Source organism: Lissotriton helveticus, chromosome 3_1, assembly GCF_964261635.1.
Source record: "Lissotriton helveticus chromosome 3_1, aLisHel1.1, whole genome shotgun sequence".
Classification (NCBI taxonomy): Eukaryota; Metazoa; Chordata; class Amphibia; order Caudata; family Salamandridae; genus Lissotriton; species Lissotriton helveticus.
Window position 1 is genome coordinate 1,482,220,804 of NC_136061.1, and position 26,099 is coordinate 1,482,246,902.

Genomic DNA, 26,099 nt, shown 5'->3' on the forward strand with positions numbered 1-26,099 from the left:
TACATACAGTGTGGTACAGAGCCTTAAACACAGTAGACCCAACAGCTCCTTCACCGCATACGTGGTAATCAACAACGCTCACAGCAGGTTTTATTGCACCAGCCCGTCAATTTCAGCTGTGCGCAGCTACCTCCTTGCTCCTGCAAGATTCATGTGACACATCTCTACATCGGCGATACCGCACCCGCCTACATAGCGGATATTTGTTCAAAGCCGGCTCAATATCTGCTCACAATGTGTATTTTGATCAAGGCTGATCCCATAACGACATCACCCCATCGCAAAGAACTCTGCAACTCCCTCGCCTCCTACTTCCACAACAAGATCGCGGACATACACAACAGCTTCAACACCCAACCAACGAACGCCACGCCCGACTCAACCGAACCACCGCCCCCCACCACCACCCTCCGCGCCTGGACTCCTATCAGCACCGAAGACACCGTCCGCACGATGAAAACCATCCACTCCGGATCTCCGACCGACCCTTGCCCTCACCACGTCTTCAACAAGGCCGACGCTGTCATCGCACCCCACCTGCGGGACATCATCAACACCTCATTCGACACCGCCACCTTCCCTGAGAGCTGGAAGCACGCCGAACTCAGCGCTCTACTCAAGAAACCAACAGCGGACCCCACCGAACTGAAGAATTACCGCCCCATCTCGCTCCTCCCGTTTCCAGCCAAAGTCATCGAGAAGACCGTCAACAAGCAGCTGGCCGCCTTCCTTGAGACGAACGGATCCCTCGACCCCTCACAGTCTGGCTTCCGAGCCAACCACAGCACCGAGACCGCCCTCATCGCTGCCACCGATGACATCCGAACCCTGATGGATAACGGAGAAACAGCGGCGCTCATCCTCCTAGACCTCTCCGCGGCCTTCGACACCGTCTGCCACCGCACCCTAGTGCAGCGCCTCTACGACGTCGGAATCCAGGAGAAGGCACTGGAATGGATCATCTCCTTCCTCGACGGAAGAACCCAGAGAGTCCGCCTACCTCCGTACAAATCAAAGGCCACCGAAGTCATCTGCGGCGTACCCCAAGGATCCTCGCTGAGCCCAACCCTCTTCAACGTCTACATGAGCCCCCTCGCGGCCATCGCACGCCAACACAACCTGAACATCATCTCCTACGCCGACGATACCCAGCTGATCCTCTCCCTTACCAACGACCCCGCCGCCGCCAGAGCCAACCTCCACGAAGGAATGAAAGAAGTAGCCGAGTGGATGTCGACCAGCCGCCAGAAGCTGAACTCGGACAAGACGGAAGTCCTCATCCTGGGATCCTCGCCCTCCGCCTGGGACGACTCCTGGTGGCCCCCCGCCCTGGGAACTGCACCCAAACCGACAGACCACGCACGCAACCTGGGCTTCATCCTGGACTCCTCCCTCTCCATGACCAAGCAAGTCAACGCAGTCTCCTCGTCGTGCTTCAACATCCTGCGCATGCTACGGAAAATCTTCCGGTGGATCCCCACCGAGACCAGGAAGACTGTCACCCAGGCCCTCGTCACCAGCCGACTGGACTACGGCAACGCCCTCTACGCCGGAACCACCGCCAAGCTCCAGAAGAGACTCCAACGGATCCAGAACGCCTCAGCCAGACTCATCCTCGACATCCCACGACACAGCCACATCTCCGGACACCTAAGAGACCTGCACTGGCTCCCGGTCAACAAGAGAATCACCTTCCGTCTCCTCACCCACGCACACAAAGCCCTACACGATCAAGGCCCGAGCTACCTCAACAACCGCATCAACTTCTACGCTCCCAAACGACACCTCCGATCAGCCAGTCACGCCCTCGCCGCCGTCCCCCGCATCCGAAGAACGACAACAGGAGGAAGGTCCTTCTCCTACCTGGCTGCCAAGACCTGGAACTCCCTCCCGACCGACCTGCGCCTGACCCAAGACCACCTCGCCTTCAGGAAGAAGCTCAAGACCTGGCTGTTCGGGCAGTAGCAGCACCCCCCCCTAGCGCCTTGAGACCCTCCGGGTAAGTAGAGCGCTCTATAAATGTCTATGATTGATTGATTGATAACCTGCTCACACAATTCCATCTAACACATGCATCATTCTCTATTCAACGGTACATTGTACCCCAGCTTACACGATCATTATTTAACTCAACCTAAGTGCCACCAACGCCACATCTTGCCTATTTGCTCAAAGCCATTTCACATGCTTATCAAATGTTCATATTTACATATACGATATCCTAAAAGATTATTACAGGACTAATTATGGGTATTAATGGCTGTCTAAAATAATGACGTTATGAATCAATTGGACTGGCACCTTGAGTAATCAAATGAAGACCCGAGAAAGCTTGGACATTTCCAGCTTGCGTCTAATAGGCCCTCTCTATGTGATTCTTCGTGTATATGCTTAGGTCAGATTATAATACTATTTAATCTTATTCAATAACCACAGATCGAGGGCAAACATCAAAAGCAGCCTCCTGATCCGCTACTCTACTTACCATATCTTGATTAGGGGATACCAGTGACCCTTTTACCAAGTTAGCCTCAACTTTTCAGTACATCACTCGCAACAGTGCACTGCTTCTACGCAACATGGCAGAGAAGGAAACCAAAACGAGCCTGAAAAGGGTCAAAGTAGATCTACCAAATCCCGAAACCCCGTCAAAAATAAAAATTACACGAACTCCACAATGGAAATGATCCTCAAGAAATTGGTGGATGTCCACGACCAGGTCAAGGCTACAAAAGACAATACAGATGCAATGCAGTATGAAATCTGGGCGCTTTGCTCAGAGATAAACAAATCAATCCCAAAATTGCTGAAACTGAAGAACAAGTTACTTACCTTTGGTAACGATGTATCTGTAAGAGACATATGTTAGTTATAGATTTCTTACCTTAGAATTACCTCTAGGCGTCACACTGGAAGCAGAGCATTCTTTCTTAGCAGTACCCTTGCGGGTCAGTAGGTGGCGCTGGTCAACTCTGCGTCCGTTGTCGGCGTCATGGTCGCCGGGATGACGTGGTGGTGCCCACTTAGACGCCGCCCCTGTGCACTGACATCAGTTCGGACACGACTTTCCACGCCAGAGCCATGAAAGTCATGGACCACTGGGTACGCACCAATTCGGGACCTGCCGAATAGACAACCCAGCAATACCAACCCCAGAGGAGGGTCTGCGAACGTCCTGGAGGACTGAATGGGCAAAATAGCTGTCCCTCCGGACTTGGCTGTCCAGGCAGTAATGTCTGGGGAACATGTGCACGGATGGTCACGTGGCTGCCTGACAGATGTCAAAATGTGGAATTCCACGTGCCAATGCTAGTGGTTGCTGCTGTAGCTCTAGTGGAAAGAGCACGTAGCCCCACTGGAGGTTCCTTTTTTGCTAAAGCGTTGCAAATCTTTATGGAAAGGACAATTTATTGAGAGATGGTACGCTTTTGAACAGCCGGGCCTTTCTTGGCAACTACATAGCCAACAAAGAGTTGATCATCCATCCGGAAGTCCTTTGTGCGATCACAGTAGAACGAAAGTGGACGTTTATGGTCTAGACACTGGTGTCTCTCCTCCCCCTCCTTGGAAGGGTGCAGTGGCGGGAAAATGGTAGGCAAAGTGATAGTTTGTCTAATGTGAAATGGTGAAACCACTCTAGGAAGGAACGACAGCCTCGTCCTAAGCACCACTTTGTCCAGATGCACAGAGAAGAAAGAGGGCTTAGAAGACAGAGCTTGAAGTTCACTCACTCTGCAAGCAGAAGTGATGGCAACAAGGAAGGCAGTTTCAGAGTGAGAATCGCGGGAGGAAAGTTGTGAAGAGGGTCGAAGAGCTAAAACTAAAGAGAAGTTAAAACAAGGTTCAAGTCCCACTGAGGCATTATGAAGGGAGAAGGAGCTAAGAGAAAGAGATAAGTAATGCCCTTAAAAAATCTATTTACAATAGGGGACTTGAAGAAAGAGGGCTGATCTGGTAGCCGAATGAAAGCAGAAATAGCTGCAAGCTAGCCTTTAAGAGTGCCCAGGGCCGAGCCCTGCTGGGCTAAAGAAATTATATACAGAAGGACCTCAGAAAAAGGGGCAGGAAGGGGAGCTGTGCACCATGCCACAAACTTGTTCCATCTACAGGCGTATACCGTTTTTGTGGAGGGATGCCTGGCTGCCAAGATCAAATCTGTCAACTGTCACTGCTCAATCGCCACACATTGATGTGGAGGCTGGACAGGTTCAGGTGAAGAACCGTCCCCTGCTGCAGTGACAGAAGATCCTCCTATAGGGGCAGTCTGATCGGAGGATCTATGGCCATGCTCAAGAGCTCAGGCTACCAGACTCTTCATGCCAAGTCTGGAGCCACAAGAATAACTAGGGCCCGGTTGTGCTTGATCTTCTTTAGCACTTAGGGAAGAAGTGGTACAGGTGGAAAGGCATACTGGATGGAGCCTCTTGACAAAGGGTCCACGACCGCGCCCCGCCTTGATTTTTGCAGTACCACATGGCAGTGGTGTTGTCTGTGAACACCTGCAGGAGTGACGCATCTGTCACTACTGTGCGGTATGGTTGGGGCAGGGAGAGCGATTTGCCTCCAACCCAAGCTTGGTTTGTTAATCACCACTACAGTTGTTGTGCAGTTCCCTTCGAGATCTGGACGTAGTCGGAAAGATTCCCCATATGCTGCGCCCACTGGAATTTCAGGTGCCACTGCAGAGCCCACGTATGCCATCTGGCATGATCCATAAACAGGATATAGGAGGCCATAAGGCCCAGCAGCCTCAGGGTCATTCTCACCAAAATCCGAGATAGAGGCTGAAACAATGGTATCACAGCCAGAATATACCGGGCTTGCTGCTAAAGGAGGATATGCCGAAACTGCACCGTGTCTAGAACAGCTCCGATCAAAAGGAGCATCTGAGAGGGAGTCATGTGCGACCTCGGCATGTTGATAGCGAACCGCAGAGAATGCAGGAGGTCCGCCATAGTCTGGAGGTGGGAGACGACAGCATGGGGCGAGCCAGTCTTCAACAGCCAGTCGTCGGGATGGGGGACGACTGGAACCCTGATCTGGGCAGATGAGCTGAAACCACCACCATCACCTTCGTGAACACCCAAGGGGCACTGGTAAGGCCAAAGGGGATCACGGTGAACTGAAAATGCTCGTGGCCTACCACGAACCGTAGGTAGGGTCTGTGTGCTGACAAAACTGGGCTGTGGAAATAGGCGTCCTGCAAGATCAGCACCACCATCCAGTCTCCAAGGTGGAGGGCAGACAGTACCGGAGCCAACATGATCATTTTGAATTTCTCCTTGCGGAGGAAGCTAGTAAGGGCCCAGAGGTGTAGGATAGGACGCAGACCTTTCTCCTTTTAGGGCCCCAAAAAGTAGCGGGATTAGCAACCACGACCTACTTCTGGTGCAGGGACCCTCTCGATAGCCCCCTTGGTCAAGTGAGCTGAGATTACCTGGCAGAGAAGTGCCAAATGATCCTCCGAAATGCGATCGAAACATGATGGCATGGAGGGAATGGTCATCTTGAATGGGAGGGAATAGCCCCTTCGGCCTATTTCCAAAACCCACCGGTCCAACGTGATGGATTGCTAGTGGGGGAGGTGATGGTGAATCCTGATCCCCACTGGTCGTTGATAACACTGAAAGGTCAGACTAGGAAGGCTTAGAGGCTGCTGCAGGGGGGGAAAGGGTGGAGTTGCCCGCCCGCTGGCTCCCAGACCTGTGAGATTGCTGGGTCCCTAGTCTGTGGCCACGCAGAGGCTGGGCAGCTTGTGTGAACCAGTGGCTAGGCTGGGCCGGACGTGGTTGGGTACCCCTTCTGTAGCCACGAACGGGACGAATGTCGGTCCGGCTCGGTGTCGACCGAGAGGACGGTCGGCGCCGGGGGAGGTCGAGTAAGATCGACCAGCATCGGTCCGGATCCAGGCCTGGATCTGCGGGGGCGCTCCGGACCCGCTGGCATCGAAGCCCCAGGACCCCCGACCGGCTCCACGGGGCCCGAAGGCGTGCCGGCAGAGTCAGGCTGCCTAAAGACGAGGAAGAGGGCCTCGTATAACTGACGAAGTTGGGCATGGGGAGCTCCGGCTCACGGAAATGGGGAGATGTGTGGAGTCATACCTGAAGGAGGCATCGGAGACAGAGCCTTAGAGCGACGAGGCTCCAGGTCCCACCTCACGTCAGCCATCTTACGAGGTGAAAGCAAAGAGCGCCAGTGCTTTACCTTCTTCTTGACCTACGACTTGCCCGAAGACTTTAACGACTGAGCGCGATGAGGTGTGGGGCTACGCGAGCTACTTCAAGTCCTTTCTCTCGAACGAGACCGGGAGCAACGCAGAGGCGACCGCTGGGCCTCCAAGACCTTTTGGGACCAGCAAAGCAAAGACTTTGTATTGATGGCCTGACAGTCTGAGCACGACTTCGGGTCGTAATTGCGCTGCAGACACCAAAGGCACACAAGACACAAAGCCTAAGAAGGGCATAGCAAGGCTTGAACCCAGACAGGCGTTGGGACATCCCTCACGCACCAGGAGTCAAAGACTCGAAAAAGCAGAACACAAAACATAGAAAAAGTTTAGTGAAAATCAACTAAAGGAGTAGCTCTCTCCAGATCTGCGCTAGGCTGGCGCCGAAAACAAAGAACTGACGTCAGCGTGCAAGGGCGGCGTCTAAGTAGGCACTGCAACTTCATCCCCGTGACCACGATGCCGACGACTGAGGCAAAGTCGTCCAACGCCACCTACTGACACGCAGGGGTACTGCTAAGAAAAAATTCTCTGGATCCAGTCTTACGCCTGGGAGTAGTTCTAAGGTAAGAAATCTATAACTATCTCTTTCAGATAGTAGAATCAGTAATCTGAAAGATTCAGAAACCAAAACCTGTAAAGCGATCTTGACGCTCACTACACGACCCAAGACCTTTCCAGAGAGCTAGCAGCCCTAGAGGACAGAAACAGATGGGGGGACCCTTCAAATCTTTGGTATACCAAAAGGAGAAGACGACTCAGCTGGGTCATGTATCTTATTCCTAGAGAAGTGGCTCTCAAAACAAACTGACTTAATATTTGAAAAAGGGCTGGAGTTCAAAAGAGCGCACAAAGTACCAGCTCGAAGATCTCCTAAACAAACTCATCTGTGCCCTATTGTATGTAAACCCCTTCAATACCAACATGTGGGAAAAAATCCTATACTATATGAAGAAGCATAACTATATACAATGGAAGCGCCACAAGATCTCCTCGTCCTTCGCTCCAGACTGAAACCAATGAATTGCCAATTTTCCTTTGCAGGTCCTGCCAAATACTGAGTGACACTACAGGGCATCTCACACATGAAATGCGTTACTTACCTGTAACTGCAGTTATCCAGTATTGGTGTCTTTCATAGATTCACATGCCTGAATCATTCCCCGTCGTCGAGATGGGAGTCCCCGGTACATAAATAAGTAATGTCCCATAGACATACAGAGAATAGTAGGCCATAAGGCCTCACTTTTGTAAGATATCCTGGTCCTTTTGTAAAAAGGACCAAACTCTAGAAAAGAGCCAATCAGCTGTCACCTCCCTCTAGACCTTCCTGGCAGGAGCCTCGGTCCCTCAGATTTTCGAACGCACTAAGCTAAGTAGGCGTCTTACTGAGAGAATTAGGTGAGTCCTTCCAGGGGAGGCGGGAGGGTTGCATGTGAATCTATGAAAGACACCAATACTGGATAACTGCAGTTACAGGTAAGTAACGCATTTCTTATCCAGTATTGTAGGTGTCTTTCATAGATTCACATGCCTGAATCAGAGTAGCAAGCAATGACTAAAGCACATTTCGGATGGAATAGCATATACAAGTCATAGATAGTACATATCCTGCGACTATGAAACCATCAATATACATCAACAACAAACATTAGTAAAGAAATGTGCAAACCAGAGTAGGATGGAGGGACGGAGGAAGGCTCACCTTAGTGAAATAGATGGCGTAGCACTGCTTGTCCCACGGCTGCATCCTTCATCAGCTCCGTATCCAGGCAGTAGTTACTGTCAGAGGCTGAAACTTTTAAAACCCTGCTTTCAAAATATAAGGCAGATATCCTGGAAAGAAAGGCTGCTTTCTATGAGGGAAGAATTAGGGAGGCAGTAAACATACAGCGTGAGACCTTTACGATATTAAGGGAACTCACACAACGAGAAGGGAAAATCTCCACGTGTGATCAACCAGACTGATTCCTTCCAAACTTTCTTTCTTCAGAAGGTACAGGATATCATCACTGACATTAGTGCTCGGCCAGCAACAACCATGTTGACTAGTCAGATTGTTCAGGTGCCATCCATGACTTTGAATAGTTTTCCCCCTATCGACGACAAGTGCCTACCGGAACTTGTCGGACAGATCAAGTCAGGATCAAATATAGATCCATGTCCCCCGAATTTTTTTTAAATGGCCCTGCCAGGCATCCAGCCCCAGGTGCTGAGTTTACTGAATAACTCACTGAAAACAGGTTATTTGCCAACTCAGATGAAGGAAGCCAGGGTCTCCCCACTTTTAAAGAAAGCAGGAACGGATACGAAAGCCAAACTACAGGCCTATTTCGCAGTTACCATTTCTAAGCAAGATCCTAGAAAAGCACGTCCTCAGCACTCTAGCCGGCCATCTGGAGGAACACCATCTCCTTCATGCCAGGCAGGCTGGGTTTCGCCCCCAACATAGCACAGAACTAGTCATGGCCTCGGTCGCCGATGAGCTGAGAGTCAGGGCAGATAATAAACAGCCATGCGCCCTGATTCTCTTAGACTTATCGGCGGCGTTTGATACGGTCAGCCACACCATCTTGCTGGACCGTATCGCAAAATTGGGGATCACAGGCCAGGTGCTAAAGTGGCTAGAATCCTTCCTGTCAGGTCGAACCCAGAGAGTGCAGTTAGGAGACCAGCTGTCGGAGATCAGTGGGGTGACTTGGGGGGTGCCCCAGGGGTCGGCTCTATCCCCCCTGCTTTTCAATATCTATTTACAACCGCTGGTGGAGGAGCTCATACGTATGAACTGCGAAATTTTCAATTACGCAGACGATACCCAGCTATTGGTCCAGCTGGACGACACCAAAGAGGCCCAGGAATCAGTGAGGAATCTGCTCAGCTTCACGGTCAACTGGATGACTAACAATCTGTTGAAAGTGAATGCTGATAAAACGGAGGTGCTGGTGATCAGCAACAAAGAGCAGACCCACCAGCTTATCGCGATTTGCAAAAAAATCGCGAAATCGGCCGATCTCTGGAAATGCCGCGATATTTGGCAAAAAGCCAGCGAAATTTGCCGTTTCCGCCGTTCGCCGTCCTTTCCGCCCGTTTCCGCCTTAAAATAAGGAGCGAGGCACCCATTTTCCCATTCCCCCCAGGATTGATTCGCGACGAGAAGAGAAGGAGCCAGGAGGTCGAGTACGGCGGCCGAGAGAGGGAGAAGACCACAGCGGCCGAGAGAGGGAGAAGACCAGCACCACACCAGCAAGAGGGGGAGAGAGCACGAAGCGGCAGCGACACACACGTAGACTCTTCCTCAGAGACCAGGGAAGCGGACTCGGAGCAGGAGGAAAGCCGGCCGGCGAACAGAACACAGATAGGATGTACGTCCGTCCTTCACGCTGGTGGGGGCCCGCTGCACACATAGGGAGATAAGCTAGGTAGGCAAGTTTTTAGAGTGTAAAACCAGCTTCGTTAATAAGAAGCGCTGCCCGGGTGGGAGGGGGGCAGTGGAGATGTGGCCGACCGGCCCCCAGGGCTGCGTGTTTACTGATAGGCAGTAAAAGGTCGCGGGTAAAACGTCCAGGCTTCTGCCCTAATTGCAAGCCCTGAGTGACTCGGCAGTGTTATTTCCATGCTGGCTGTAAGGCTCGGTGCGCTGGGGTTTGTTAGAAGGCCACCTCGAGTTCTTTTCCATTGCTTAAAGCCAGACAAAGTACATGTTTACTTCTTGTGTAAACGGAGGGAAAAAGAATGTAGTGAGTGGACAGGAAAGTAAAACATTAAGTGTCTAAGGGTAAATAACATTTTACATTTATTCTTAGAAAGAGTACAGGATTTTACATGTTTCACCATGCTGCTTCCCGACTATGGCTTTCTATTTATCTTACTGTTCAATTTAAGACCTTGTACTCCCACGCATTTGGCTATTCGTCTTCTCTGCTCGTCTCCCTGGCCTCTCTTCTTCATCATTATTTCGTAAATCGCTCCCACTTCATCTCCAGTGTGTGTTACCACTCAGAATACTGAATATATTCATATGTGCGCCTCGTTTTACATTACTTGTAGTCTTTGGCCTCATTTTTAGAAAAAAGAAATGGCTTTGCTGCTGTTGTAAAGTGCTAGAAAGCCAACAGACCTAGTTTCTTTACTCTACAAAGCGTTGTGAATGATTGATAGCATTTGTAAAGCTCTCCCCTAAATGGCTGTTTATTTTCTACCGAGTGAAGAGCTGGAAACGGAAAGTTAGGCTGTTCGATGGGTTCAGGGGGGGTTTCAACTTGAGAGGGAGAGCATGGAGCGGGGGTGGATGTAGGAATAAAGAATGGAGGGAGATTAGTCAAGAGATGTTGATTGGAAGAACTTGTCGATGCAGCTGAGGCGGAGAGAGAATTATCTGTGCATACATAGAATAAAATAGAAGTTATGACTTCTGGCTGAGGGAGAGAAAGGTGAGGTCTGTAGTGGGAGGACAGGGTGGAGGGGATGGAAGTGGGACATAGGAAGGCAGAAAGTCGGGGGGTAGAGCAGAGGGAGAGGTGGAGAAGGTGTGCAGACTGGGTGTGGTGAGTGTATGGGGGCTGGAAACATGCACAAAAAGGATTGTAGCCCCAGTTGGTGGTTATAGAAAGTGTAAAGATCTGCTAGGTTAGGGGAAAGGGGGGAGGTTGGGTGGTTCAAGAAGCAGTTCTGGAGTGTTGGGGGGTAGAGAGAAATGAAAGCAGCTTGAACCCAGCCATATGCAAATCAGTCTTGACCCTGTGCCCCATGGGTACAGTCCAGCCCGAACTGCCAAGCCAAGTCCTCCCTGGACTGGAAACAAGCATCCAAGGACAGGTTTCGGGCTTTCAGCCCTCATCAGCCTGGATAGCTTGATTCCAGTGGCATGGAGAGCACGGAACTCACGTCTGAGCATACCCGTCCCACTCGCTCCGAGACCTGTCTCTGCCTCCAACATGCCTTTTAACTAAAACAAATGGGCTGAATTGTAAATAAACAAAATGTACATAGCTCCATGTTGTCAAATAACTCAAACAGTTAGATATCTGTGTTTGGTGTTGCAAAAAACCCAAAATAAAATGCCGTTAAATGCCGCTAAATTTCCATTTTTGTGCCGCTAAATTTGCCAATCCATGCCGCTATATCCTGGGGGGTCTGAAAGAGGATCCCTGGTGTGACCTGTATTGGCCCCCTGAGTTGGGAACCACCCCTTCTCCCGGTGCTGTGGTAAAAAGCCTGGGGCTAAGGATCGATGCGGATCTCTCAATGGCCCCTCAAGTTTCTGCTGTCGTCGGATCTTGCATAGGTGTGTTGAGCCAACTACGTAAAGCTAGTACCCATCTTATCCGCCTCCACTCTGTAATCGATCGTATCTGCCACAGTCATCTCGAGACTTGACTATGGCAACGCCTTATATCTTGGCCTGCCACAGAAGCGGTTGAGGAAGCTGCAGGTAGTTCTCAACGATGCAGCTAGGCTGATCCACTCCCTGCCTAGAAACTCGCACGTAACCCCCTGGCTTCAGAAGTTGCACTGGCTCCCAGTGAAATTTCGAGTCCAGTTTAAATGTCTCTGTGCGGCCCATCAGGCACTCTTTGGGAAAGCCCCAGAGTACATCAAGCAACGTTTGAAGAGGTATGTTCCCGGGAGACCCTTGCGCTCAGGAACAACTACCAATCTGACTCAACCCAGGTTCAAACTAAAAACCAGAGGAGGCAGGGCCCTGTCTGTGCTTCTCCCGCAACTGTGGAATGAGCTTCCGCCCACCCTGAAGGAGGAATCACAGCTACTACCCTTCAGAAAAAAACTGAAAACCCATCTATTCAGAAAGGCATTCATGACAGTATAGGCGGTGGAACAGCTGAGGGTTCTCTTGGGTATCAGTGTGTTATGTTCTTCTGTTAAGCGCTTAGAGACCGGCGGTGATAGGCGCTATATAAATACTCCATAACATAACATAACATAGTGAAGGTATGCGGCGACTTCCATGTTACCGCCCTGCAGATGTCAATCACTGGCACTCCTGCAAAGAGTGCCATAGAAGTGGAGATAGCCCTACTGGAGTGGGCTCGCACCTTCGAGTGCAGAGGTAGTCCTGCCTGCTCATGGCAGAAGGAGATGGCTGCCGAAATCCAGCGTGAGATGCTCTGTTTTGTAAGTGGAAGACCCTTCCTAGGTCTGCTGTAGGCCACAAAAAGCTGGTTCAATTTCCTAAATTCCCTTGTCTTATCGATGTAAAATTTCAAGCATCGCTTGAGATCCAGAGAATGTAATGCCCTCTCCGCTGTTGTACTGGGATTTGGGAAGAAGGAACAGGCTCATTAAGGTGGAAATCCGACGGAACCTTTGGGATGAACTTCGGATTGGTTCTAAGGATCACCCTGTCACTTTTAAATTGCATAAAGGGATCCTGAATTGAAAGTGCTTGCAGCTCACTTACTCTCCTTGCGGAGGTGAGCGCCAGAAGTAGCGCTGTTTTCCAGGAGATATATTTTACATCAGCTCTGTGCACCGGCTCGAATGGGTGTTTCATGAGTTGATTAAGGATCACATTCAGATGCCATGTAGGTGGCAACATTCTCACTGGAGGGAAAGATGTGTATAGTCCCTTCAAGAATTGTTTGATTAATCTGCTTGACCAAAGGGAAGGTCCCGCTGCAGTTCTTTTATAACGGGATATCGCAGCCAAGTGCACTTTGATTGAAGAGTGGGCTAGGCCTGCATTCGCCAGATGTAACAGATAAGGCAGGATTTGCTCCGCCGAGGTAGAGAAGGGATGTAATTCCATGATCAGCACACCAAACACAAAAGCTCTTCCATTTCAGGGAGTACGTTTTGGTGGTGCTATCTGCTCGCGCCTTGGCTAGGATGTCTCTACAATCCTGCGGAATGTCTAAACCCCGAAACTCTCGGAACTCAGGAGCCAGGCGACTAACTTGAGAGACTTCAGATCCGGGTGTTGAATTTGCCGGCTGTGCATAGTGAGAAGAGATGGACTCTGCTTCAAACGGACTGGCGGTTCCAGGGATAGACGGAGTTGCTCTGTGAACCAATGCTGTCGGGGCTATTAAGATGAGAGTACACGCTCCACCTTCATCTTCCTGAGGACTCTGGAAAGCATCGGGAATGGCGGAAAGGCGTACGCAAAGACGTTGCGCCATGCGATGGAAAAGGCATTCCCTAGAGACCCTGATTGGGGATGCCAACTTGCGAAGTGTGGGCATTTGGCGTTGATCCTCGTAGCGAAGAGATCTATTTGTGGTGTGCCCCATCTCAAGAAGATCTGGTTGAGAACCTTCTGGTCCAACTCCCACTCGTGAGGCGATGATTTTTGTCTGCTCAACGAGTCGGCGAGTATATTGTCCATCCCTGTGACATTCTGCCCTTAGGGTTACCTTGTTCTTTATCAGCCAGCCCCAGATTTTTTGCGACTCTCGAGAGAGTGTCAGCGAGCGTGTCCCTCCCTACTTGTTGACATAGTGCATTGTCGTGGTGTTGTCTGTCCTGACAAGCACTAGGGAGTTTTTGATTCTTGGTAGGAACGACTGTAGAGCCAAGAATACTGCTCTCAACTCGAGCAGATTGATGTGGAGCTCTCTCTCTGTAATTGACCACTTTCCGCTTATTTGCAGTTCCTGCAGGAAAGCTCCCCAACCTTCTTTGGAAGCGTCCGTTGTTATAACATGAGGGGCCTCCGGAAGCAAGAATGTCAAACCTCGGGACAGGTTCCGTGAAGACATCCACCATCTCAGGGCCTTGATCATCCCTAAAAGGGATTTGAAGAGTCGGACTTTCAACACTCTTCTTGAGGCTACTGTAGATGCTAGCCCGAGAAGCTTGTATTGCCTTTCCTGAGAGGGGAACGCTCTTGCAGAAGTCGTATTCAAGGTTGCTCCCAAAAAGTTGATCTTTTGAGATGGCCGCAGGCTTGATTTTTCCTGATTGATGGTGAGACCCAGGCGATTGAAGAGATTCAGACAGGCGTTGGAAGACCTGGACGCGTCTTCGAAAGATGGAGCCTTGATTAGCCAGTCGTCCAGATAGGGAAATACTTGATGACGGCATTGCCTGAGATAAGCCGCCACTGGGGAGAGACATTTGGTGAAGATGCGGGGCGCTGACTTGAGTCCAAAGGGCAGGACACAGAACTGGAAATGCCTGCCCGCTACTGCAAATCTCAAGTACTTTGTGATTTTTGTGGATTGGTATGTGGAAGTTAGCGTCTTGTAAGTCCAATGACGCCATAAAATCCCCTTCTTCCAGAAGATGCAGAACTTCCTGGATCATCACCATGCGAAACATCTGTTTCTTCAAAAACTTGTTGAGAGCCCTGAGGTCTCCATTTCTTCTCCTTCTTTTGGATTAAAAAGAAACGGGAATAAAAACCTTTCCCTCTTTGGGATGGTGGAACTCTCTCTATCGCTCCTTTCTGCAACATAACAGAGATTTCTTGCAGAAGCAGTCGTAGGTTTTTGTGATGCATTAGGCGAGGCGGGGTTCGTGGAGGGATGCTCATGAATTCCATAGAGTGGCCGAATTGTATTAATTGAAGGACCCACTGGTCCGTAGTTATCTTTCTCCAATTGTTTAGAAAATAGGTGATTTTTCCTCCAATTTTTAATAAGGGAAAGGAGGTTTGGACTGGCCAATTTAAGAAGTCATTGTCTTCGCCCATTACTTCTTCTCTGTCCTCTGCCACGAAAGGACGACTTTCCGTACGAGGACTGCTGGCCTGGTTGTTGCTGGCGTTATTGATACTGCGGCCTACCCTGATTGGACGAATAAGAGGATCTGTACTGGAAATCTCCTTTGTAGGAATTTTGTCCTCTTCCTCTATTTCCTCGAAAGGACTGATTATTATACTGAAGTGTGCCTAAGGCCCTTGCAGTGTCCGTATCCTTTTTTTATGCTTTGTAATGCCTCATCAATTTTGGGGCCAAATAGTAGTTGGCTGTCATATGGCATGTCCAAAATTTCCGCCTGCACCTCAGGACGGAATGAGGTCGCCTTCAACCATCCTTGCCATCTTAAAATAGCTGCACCCGCCAGCTGCCGAAATCCTGTCATCGCAACATCCATAGCGCAGTCAATGATTTCAGACGCTGATGTTTCAACTTCTATGAGTATTTTCTTCACCTCTTCCTTGGATGCATCAGGTAATTCAGACAGGTATGGGGCTATGTCTGCCCACAGCGGTCTATTATAGCGTCCAAGCAGCGCTAAGGGATTTGCAGCCTTGACAGTCATTGCCGACATTGATGAAAAGCGCTTGCCTATATTGTCAAGCGTTCTTCCATCCTATTCGGAGGAGCAGAAACAGGAGAGGAAGGATTTTTAGAATTTTTCTGGGCTGCCTGCGTCACCACCGAATCCGATTTAGGATGTCCCGTCAGGCAGGCCGGTGCCAAATTTGGAGCCTTGTACTTTTTGTCCAATCTAGGGATTACAGGCAAAACTGAAGCGGGATTCTGCATGATCTGCTCCCCCTGTTTCCAGAGATAATCAATCATAGGGATTGTTCTCGTCGACCTCTTTAATGGTTCTTTAAAATCATACAGGAAACATTCCTGTTCCTGAGATTCCATTGTAATCTGGAACCGCTTAGCGGCCCTTTCCACCACATTATGAACCCACCTATATCAAATGGCGGCGAATTTGATGAAGCGGGTTCTGGAGATGCTGGAGAAGCTGTGACATAATTCTCCCAGTCATTATTAACGGATTGGTCATCCTGTAGCTCTCCTTCCTCCCGCCCCTCCTCCTCCTCCTCCTCCTCCTCTTCTTCGTCTTGCAAAGATTGAGGACATGGTACATCTACCCGTTCCTTCTGAATGACTAGGGGCGGGGGTCTTGGTCTCGGCGATGGAGCCTTTGCCGGAGCTTGAGTTGCCGGAGATTCTGGGAACCTCTGCTTATAGTCCTCTATAAGATATCTTAGCTCCGTAACCAGGGAAGCTGGCAGACAGACCATAGGTGTAGGCGGTAGACGGACCACCTGCTCCTCATCTTCCTCCTCATCAGAACTTTGGCATTTGACATTTAGGTCTGATGGGCTAGTCGCCAATTGGAACATATCATCTCCATCATCAGAATCCTGGAGTAGACGTGCTGGAGGTAATAGTTGCACACGGCTAGGGGAAGTTAGCTCTGGCGTGAGCGTCTTCCTGGTAATCTTCAGACACACCGAAGCTGACAAAGTCAGAATCCATCACCGGCGACGGTGAGATCGTCGACGGAGTAGCGACGACAGCCGTCATCGACGATGTTGCCATCAACGGTATAGATTCAGTCGTCGACGGTGCCTTCGTCGGCGGTGTGGTCGTCGGCGGTGTGGTCGTCGACGGCGACTTCGTCAACGGCGACTTCGTCAACGGCGATGATCTCGTCGTCGACGGGACCTTGGTCGTCGACGAAGATCTTTTTATTACAATCGTCGACGATACAGCCTTACCCGCCGTCGACGATGAAGTTGTCGTCGTCGATGATGAAAATGACGACGACACAGTCGTCGTCAAAACTGTCGTCGTCGACGTAGAAACATAAGCAGGAGATACAGCTTTCTTCATCCCAGATGATGCCGTCGACAGTGCAGGCTTCTTAAAGGTGTGAACCTCCTTTTCTGAAGCTGTTTTTGCCTTGACCTCTGAAGACTTTTTAGCTGCCTTCTTTTGAGGAGTATCCAAGGGGCTAGGGGAAACCACTCTAGGTCTTTTGAGAGACACTTTTGAGGAGATTGAAGAACCCTCACTTTCCTCAGAGGAATCCAGATTGTCTCTATCCTTAAGCCTTTGGAGCCAGATCAAAAGGCGCCCTTCTCGGTCTTTTAGAGTCTTTGTAGAAAAGGTTCTACATACCTTACAGTCTTTAGCCACGTGGTCTGGGTACAGACAGTAAAGACAATCCTTATGTTGGTCATCCACGTTTAACCTCTTTTTTCCACAAGAGGTACACGCTCTGAAGAGACCCTTCTTTGGAGCATCAGCCATATTAACTATCTTTCTGAAGAGAAAGACAGGAAATAATATCCTTGAAACTGCTGAAAATGCTGTAAAGCAAGAAACCTGAGCAGAGCTCAGGGGAGACTCCCTTAGCACAACGTGTGGTAGAAAATCTGAGGAACTGAGGCTCCTGCCAGGAAGGTTCTAGAGGGAGGGGACAGCTGATTGGCTCTTTTCTAGAGTTTGGTCCTTTTTACAAAAGGACCTGGATATCTTACAAAAGTGAGGTCTTATGGCCTACTATTCTCTGAATGTCTATGGGACATTACTTATTTATGTACCGGGGACTCCCATCTCGACGACGGGGAATGATTCAGGCATGTGAATCTATGAAAGACACCTATAATACTGGCTAACTTTAATGATCACCTTACCCTCAAGAAATTCTTGGATGATCACGATGATTTGGAATTGACACCTCCTTACATAAGACCTTGCTAACAAGGAGTAAACATTAACTTTTTTCTGAACTCTACTCAATTTTGTTTACGACTTACTCCATAAGTTGGAAATGTTCGCATATGACCGTGTCCTCGGATACCTATGTTGCTTTTCAGAGGCTTATACCTCCCAACTCTTTGCTGCTTTTATCATCTGTTGGGTCAATGTCATGATGTGTCACTATCCATTCATCTGTAGTTTAAGGTATCTCAAGGTCTCACAAACAGGTACCTAGGCATTAAGTCAGCACTAATACATAATCTTTCTTTACAGTACAATTGAGTTGCCCTCGACGGACCCTGGAGTATCAACAGACTTACAGTATGAGACCTTTACAATTGTGAAAGTGATACACAACGCTTTACTAAACAATGTGTTTGTACAATTAATGGAAGGATACCTTGTATTAATGTTCTTACTTTAAATGCATATACTCTCAGTGTGTTACACTATGACCATAATACTGTGGTATTGAAGACCAACCAGTAGCCTCCCTCAGCACCTACATCCTGAAGTAAAATGATAAATGGTCACTTATACTCAATGGTTACCCAACATATGTGTTTATGCTATTAATATTCATGCCATTAATAATTAAGGTTTATGCCATTTCATGTTCAAACCGTAATCATTTTCTGCATATTATGAGTAGTGAATGTTTAGCATTCATGTCACGATGTAAAGGTGGCACTATCTGTTTGTTACAGACTTCTGTTTCCCTGGGGGCACGTTTCTCCTCGTCATTCCTGATGAATACTTTTTTTTTTATAAATGGGTGGGTTGGAGATTACTATTTTATCTAATTTTGTTTGACATTTTTCCAATTTATTTTTCATCTTTATTACCTGCCATCGCCCTCATAAGAAGGTATTGTCCTGTGTGAATGAATAGTACTTCCCAAGTGAGCCCTAACAACAATCCATTCTGGACACAATTCTATAACACAGGAATTATCCTTGGGACTTCACCCCTCGAAATCTCCCAGTCAATCATTGCTATTGTATCTCACTAGTTACGACCCAAGTTGACTTCAACTATCGGCAACTAGTCTGTGTATTCTATCCCACCATTTTGTGCAAGCCTGCTAAGCCCTACATGGGACCCACACAAACTCATATCCTTACTAATGTCAAGTCCCCAAAAATAAGATATAGAATATCACTAAATGTGAAGGGGATCAACCACTTGCTTAATATAAATATACTTATACAAACTGGAAGGTGATATTATTTTTCTCCAGGAAACCAAGGTTAATTCCTCTCACATCATCTCACTCTGCAATAATTGATTTTCCAATGTAGCATGCTCCTCTGCGGTCAGGAAAAAAATGATGTACTAACCATGATCTTTAAGAAATCAAACATTGCCATAGTGTTAAAGTTTTCGGATAAGCAAGATGGATTAAGATGAATCATCTTAAAATTCACAAAAAAATGATTAAGAGTTCTTTGTGATCAATTTCTATGTGCCTACAACAGACGACCAATCCTTCTGGAAGGAGCTCTCAGCTCTACTAGAATGATCCCAGACTCAGCCATGATCATCTTTGTAGGAGACTTTAATCTGCCAATGGTTTCCAACACTAGATAGAAACTCACAATTCACATTCTGCCCTAACATAAACCATAAAGTCATTAAAAACCTATGTTGCAGATACAATCTCATTGATGCTTGGAGACCGCTAATCCCAGATGAAAGATTATACCTTTTACTTGTTCCCTCACAATTTGTATTTGCGAATTGACCACTTGCTAAGTTCTGGACATTGCATTATAAGGGTCGACTAAACAACAATTGAACCAAGAGTGATATCAGATCACTCCCGTATAACTATATCTATAACTGACCCCTACTACATTCAAAACCAACACTTTGGAGGTTCAATGATGAAATACAAAACACCACAGCAATATATAAATCATTGAAAACACAATACAGAACCATCTCAAAGATAACAAAGAAACTGGGGGGCGGAGCTTGCCGCGCTTGGAAATGGCCGCGCCTTAGGCGAGCTCTCCGGATCAAGCCCATATCCTCTCAAAATCCTGGGTGCAAACCTGATTTATAGATCACCAACTCGACTGACCTGAGCGGGGGAGACCTGCGCTACTCGCCGATGCTGGTTTCGACGCTCTGAAGCGACCCTGCCGACCCAGCCCGCTCTGTGACCTGTGACAGGGCCTCCCGGCCGGATGTGCCTGCGCTGCCCAACGTGGGCCCGGGCTTCGGGGATACGAGGTAGGCCGCGGAAGACGTGGTACGAGCCCTGAGATCCCGCCCCCTTCTGCGATCACCGCCAGACAGCTGCGGCGGCCCCCTCAGAGGATCTCCTGGGTCTCGCGGCGGATGGGGCTGCGCTGCCCCGTGATCGCTGCTGGTGAACGCTGCTGGGCCTGATCTCGGACCACGCGGCCTGTGAGGTGAGAGCGGCGCGGGTCGCTTCGTCACAGGAGGCCCTCCCCCCATTCCCCATCCTGCTGCGGCTGGCCATGCTGGGGACAGAGTGAAGAGCTGAGGAGGCTGATATTGGCCACCCATTAATATCCCTGTTGAAACTGGCCCGTAGTGACATTGTCTGAGCCATGTGGGAGCGCTAATGAGAGCTCTGTGACTGCTGAGAATACCCCCGTTTGGGGCCCCCTGAGAAGTGCCTGCTGGGTGGTAGTGAACTGTGACCTGGAGAGTTAGCTGCCAGCTGAGCCAAGCTCTGTGCCTGCCCCTGGGGTGAGATCTCCCACCAGCAATTCATCTCCGATACTGAGGAGGCAGAATCACGCGCAGAGCGGCAACTGCGGTGGGTGACTGCGTCGCTGACCTCCCACTACTGGAAGACGACCATGGGCAAACCTGAAAAAACCCAAACCAAAATACAATTCGACAGTCAGCGGAAGACCCCCACCCCGCCTGCTGAGCGACCTGCTCAAGGCGGGAATGCAGCGTCTCCCCCTTCTGCGCATGGCGCTGCGGATGTCCAGGCAATGTTTGCGACAATTCAGTCCACCCTCACTAATATAGACGGGAAGATCGATTAATTGACATACCGGGTGGATCGCATGTCGGAGCGTTTAGACAAGCACACAACGTATAGACATGGCGTAATGTCGCATATCAGACGCAGAAGATGCCACGCGACAACTTGAAACGAAACATAAAACTGCAGACAAGCTGTTGCAGACTCTGGCGGCTAAAACAGAAGATTTGGAGGCGAGATCTAGATGATGTAACTTACGCATTTTGGGAGTGGCAGAAACACCTCGCACTGGCAACATGGAAACATACGTAGAAACGCTCTTAGCTGCTATCCTTGGAAGGGACATCTTCTCCTCAGTCTTTATCGTAGAGCGGGCGCACCGTACTTTGGCACCGACTCGTGCGGTCGGAGCGCGGCCCTGCCCTATCATTGGCTAAACTCTCAAATTATAGAGACAGAGACGCGGCGCTCAGGAAGGCCCGGGAGCTGGGAACGCTCACACATGAGGGCATGACTATATCTATATATCCGGACTTTACCTCTCAGGTTCAAGAAGCTAGAAAGCGATTTCTGGAGGTGAAAAGGAAACTTAAAGAACATGGAATTCCCTATGCTATGCTCTACCCAGCTCGCTTGCGGATGGCCCTGGAGGGGAAGAATGTGATCTGTAATAACCCTAAAGAAGTAATCAAATATCTTCAAATGAACCATCCTCAAGTTTTCCGGCGCAAATCGCCACGTGGCCACCAAGCTGAGCAGGATCCCCCTTCGGATGCCGAATAAGGAACTAAACCTATATGAATATGGCAGTCCAGTATGACGGGACTAATGCGATGAACGCAGAACTCATGCTCCTCATTTGTCACATATCCTTTACTGCCTGCCATTACTTCCTGATACCTATAGGCAATATTCAATACCTGACTGTTGCATTTCATGCTTAACTGATTATGCCCTTTATATTATACCCCATAGCTGATGCCACAGTCTATAGATTATAGCACCCTAAGCTTATACACTCACAACTCAGTGAGCATAGCTTGATCCCCCCCCGGCACCCAACTGCTGGGGTTTACGGCGGGCGGCTGCCGCCCCTCCTGTGTATTCCACGTGGTTTGACCCTTCTTGGGACACCCCCAGACAAGGGTTTCTATACGAACAAGTTACTTACCTTCGGTAACGATATATCTGTAAGAAACAGTAGTTAGTATTAGATTCCTTACCTTAGAATATCCCCAGGCGTCAGTCTGGATCCGGAAACTTTTGCGTAGCAGTACCCCTGCGCGTCGGTAGGCGTCGTCTGCAGGCGTCCCCTGCGGCTCCGCGTCGTCGGCGTCGTGCGCCGTGATGACGTCGCTGGAGTATATAGACGCCGCCTCCGCGCGCTGACGTCAGTTCTTTGCACACAGCTTTTCCGCGCCAGAACACGCAGAGCCATGTGAGAACTAACACTGGTGCCATTTGAAACTAGGGCCCTGAAAGGGATGTCCTTAACCCTAGGTATCAGTTCGCAGAACGGGGAGGATGGGTGGGGCGGTAAGGAATCTAATACTAACTACTGTTTCTTACAGATATATCGTTACCGAAGGTAAGTAACTTGTTCATCTGAAAGAAACAGGTTAGTATTAGATTCCTTACCTTAGAATAGATACCCCAGCAATACCAACCCCGGTGGTGGGTCTGCGAACCAATACAAACCTACACCAGAAAGTCCTGGAGGACCGAACGGCCAAAGAAGCCATCCCTCCGGACTTGACTGTCCAGGCAGTAGTGCCTCGCAAAGGTGTGCAGCGAGGCCCACGTGGCCGCCTGGCAAATGTCCTGCAAAGGGACTCCCCGGCCCAGGGCAGTAGTAGCCGCCGTGGCCCGAGTGGAATGGGCCCTCAGCCCAACAGGAGGCTCCTTCCGAGCCAAAGAGTAGCATGCTTTGATGCACAGGACGACCCACCGAGAGATGGTTCGTTTCTGCACCGCCCTTCCCTTCTTCTCACCCACGTAGCCAACAAACAGTTGGTCATCCACCCGGAACTGGCGTGTGCGATCCATGTAAAACGAAAGCGCACGTTTTGGGTCCAGACGATGGAGCCGCTCTTCATCCTTTGAAGGATGCGGAGGCGGGAAGAAGGAGGGCAAGGTGATGGACTGCCCAATGTGAAAAGCAGAGACTACCTTGGGCAGGAAAGAAGGTCTAGTCCGAAGGACCACCTTATCAGGATGAACAGACAAGAAAGGAGGTTTAACAGAAAGAGCCTGGAGCTCACTCACTCTCCTGGCAGAGGTGATGGCCACCAGGAAGGCCGTCTTTAAAGTGAGAAGACGGAGAGGACAGGAATGAAGGGGCTCAAAGGGAGCGCACATCAGGAAAGTCAAGACCAGGTTCAAGTCCCACTGAGGCATCACGAACGGAGTTGGAGGATACATGTGCGTGATGCCCTTCAAGAATCTTAACACAATAGGGGACTTGAATAAAGAAGGCTGATCAGGTAGCCTCAAGAAGGCGGAAAGGGCAGAAAGATAGCCCTTGATAGTGCCCAGAGCAGAGCCCTGCTGGGCAAGGGAAAGGAGGAAGAGGAGAACCTCAGACAGAGGGGCAGAAAGGGGATCCACAGCCTTTGCTGTGCACCATGCCACAAATCTGTTCCACCGGCAGGCGTATACCGACTTCGTGGAGGGACGCCTGGCTGCCAGAATTACATCACAGACTTCAGGAGGCAAGTCAAATGGCCTCAACTGCCGCCGCTCAATCTCCAAGCATGGAGGTGGAGACTGGACAGGTTCGGGTGGAGGACCGTCCCCTGCTGCTGCGACAGAAGGTCCTCCTGAAGGGGCAGGCGGATCGAGGGACCGACTGTCATGCTGAGTAGCTCGGGATACCAGTATCTTCGAGCCCAGTCCGGAGCCACAAGGATAACTTGGGCCCGGTCGCGCCTGATCTTCTTCAGCACTCTGGGCAGAAGTGGTATAGGCGGAAAGGCGTACAACAGACCGCAACTCCACTCGCGCCGAAAGGCGTCGCCGAGCGAGTGCCGTCTTGGAAACTCCAACGCGCAGAACTGATGACATTGCGCGTTCTCTTCTGTGGCGAATAGATCTAACCAAGGCTCTCCCCATTGCTGAAAGAGGCCTCTCGCCACGTCCGAGTTCAGACGCCATTCGTGATCCACCGAGCACCGACGGCTGAGTTAGTCCGCCCTGGCGTTCAGAGAACCTGCCAGGTGTTGAATCGTCAGAGTCACGCCCTGACGTTCCAGCCATTGCCAGAGACGAGGAGCCTCCTGGCAAAGGGTCCACGACCCCACACCGCCCTGTTTGTTGCAGTACCACATGGCGGTGGTGTTGTCCGTGAACACCTGCACTACACTCCCGTTGACAAAGGGGAGGAATGCCTTCAGTGCTAGGCGAATCGCTCGCAGCTCCAACAGGTTGATATGGAGCCGGGACTCCGCCGGAGACCAGATGCCTCTGATCTCCGCCTCTCCCAAATGGCCACCCCAGCCCTGGAGGGACGCGTCCGTCACAACCACGTGCTCCGGTTGGGGAAGGGAGAGGGATCTGCCTCTGACCCAATCGCGGTCCGTAAGCCACCACTGCAACTGTCTCGCAGTGCCCTCCGAGATCAGGACATGGTCGGATAGGTTGCCCTGATGCTGGGCCCACTGAAACTTCAGGTCCCACTGCAGAGCCCGCATCCGCCACCTGGCGTGATGCACCAGTAGGATGCAGGAGGCCATCAGCCCCAGAAGCCGCAGCGTCAACCTGACCGAAACCCGGGATAACGGCTGAAAGATGGGAATCAGAGCCTGAATATCCCGGACCCGCCGTTCCGGGGGATAAACCCGAAACTGCGCCGAGTCGAGAACCGCTCCGATGAAAAGGAGCTTTTGAGAGGGACACAGGTGTGATTTCGGCACATTGATGGAAAACCCCAGCTCGTGCAGGAGGTCTGCCGTCATCTGAAGGTGGTGGACGACTGTCTGGGGCGAGCCCGCCTTCAACAACCAGTCGTCGAGGTAGGGGAAGACTGAAACCCCTAACCTGCGCAGATGAGCTGTGACCACCGCCATCACCTTCGTGAACACCCGTGGGGCGCTGGTAAGGCCGAAGGGGAGCACGATAAACTGAAAGTGCTCGTGGCCCACCGTGAACCGCAGGTAACGCCGGTGGGCCGGCAGGACGGGGATGTGAAAATACGCATCCTGCAAGTCCAACGCTACCATCCAGTCTTGTGGGTCCAGAGCAGCCAAGACCTGAGCCAAAGTCAACATCTTGAACTTCTCCTTCCGGAGGAAGCCGTTGACGTTCCGTAGGTCCAAGATAGGACGCAGGCCTCCTTTGTCCTTCTTGGGCACCAGAAAGTAGTGGGAGTAGCAACCACACCCTACTTCTGGCCCAGGAACGCGCTCGATGGCCCCCTTGGCCAAGAGGGCCGTAACTTCCTCCTGCAGAAGTGTCAAGTGGTCCCCCGACACACGGTGGTTCTGCGGTGGCATGGCTGGAGGAGTGGACTCGAAGGGGAGGGCGTAGCCCCTTCGAACGAGCTGCAGCACCCACCTGTCCGATGTTATCGCGCGCCAGCGGGAGTGGTGATGGCGAACCCTGCCACCCACTGGCGTCACGTGAGCCCGAAAGCTCGGACTAGGAAGGCTTGGATGCAGCAGCGGGGTGGGGGCGTGGACTGACCTCGCCGCTGGCCTCTACCGCCACCACGGCGGAAACCACGGCCGCCACCGCGCTGGGGAGCGTTCTGCGGCGCGTGGCTGGCAGCACGTGTGGGACCGCCCCTCCCTTGGCCACGAAAGGGGCGAAACGAACCCGTCTGCTGGCGCTGGGTCGAAAGACCCAAGGACTTGGCCGTGACCCTGGAGTCCTTGAAGCGCTCCAGCGCGTGGTCCGCTTTGTCACCAAACAGGCGACTGCCATCAAATGGCATGTCCATGAGTGTATTTTGGACGTCTGGCGAGAAGTTGGCAGATCTCAGCCAAGCATGGCGACGAATCGCCACCGTCGTGGACATAGCCCGTCCCAGCGAGTCGGTCGTGTCCAGACCACAACGGATCGAGTACCGCGCCGCATCCCGGCCTTCAACGAAGGCCCGGGTGAGCTTGTCCCGCACTTCCTGGGGGCATTGCGGCAAACACTCCTCGACCGTATCCCACAGGGAGTGGGTGTAGCGGCCCAAGAGGCACGCGGTATTACAAGACCGCAGTCCAGCGCTCAAAGAGGAAAAGACCTTTTTACCAAATTGGTCATACCGCTTTGATTCCCGATCGGGCGGAGCCGACGGGAACGCGGACTGCGAAGTGGAGGCCTGGATCACCAGACTCTCCGGGGAGGGATGGGTGGATAGGAAGGCAGGGTCGTCCGAGCACGGACGGTGACGCCTGGCAACGTTCCGGTCAACCGGTGCACCGGAAGCGGGCCTGGACCAGGTGCCCAAAAGGACATCCGTCAGGGCCTCATTAAACGGCAGCAGAGGCTCCTGGGG

At 50.8% G+C, this 26,099-nt stretch overlaps 1 protein-coding gene across 3 annotated transcripts in view; it reads right to left on the bottom strand.

Annotated features, from left to right (window-relative positions):
- The window catches only part of EI24 (EI24 autophagy associated transmembrane protein), a 380,944-nt gene that overhangs the window by 98,137 nt on the left and 256,708 nt on the right, over positions 1-26,099 (bottom strand). The window lies entirely within an intron of this gene.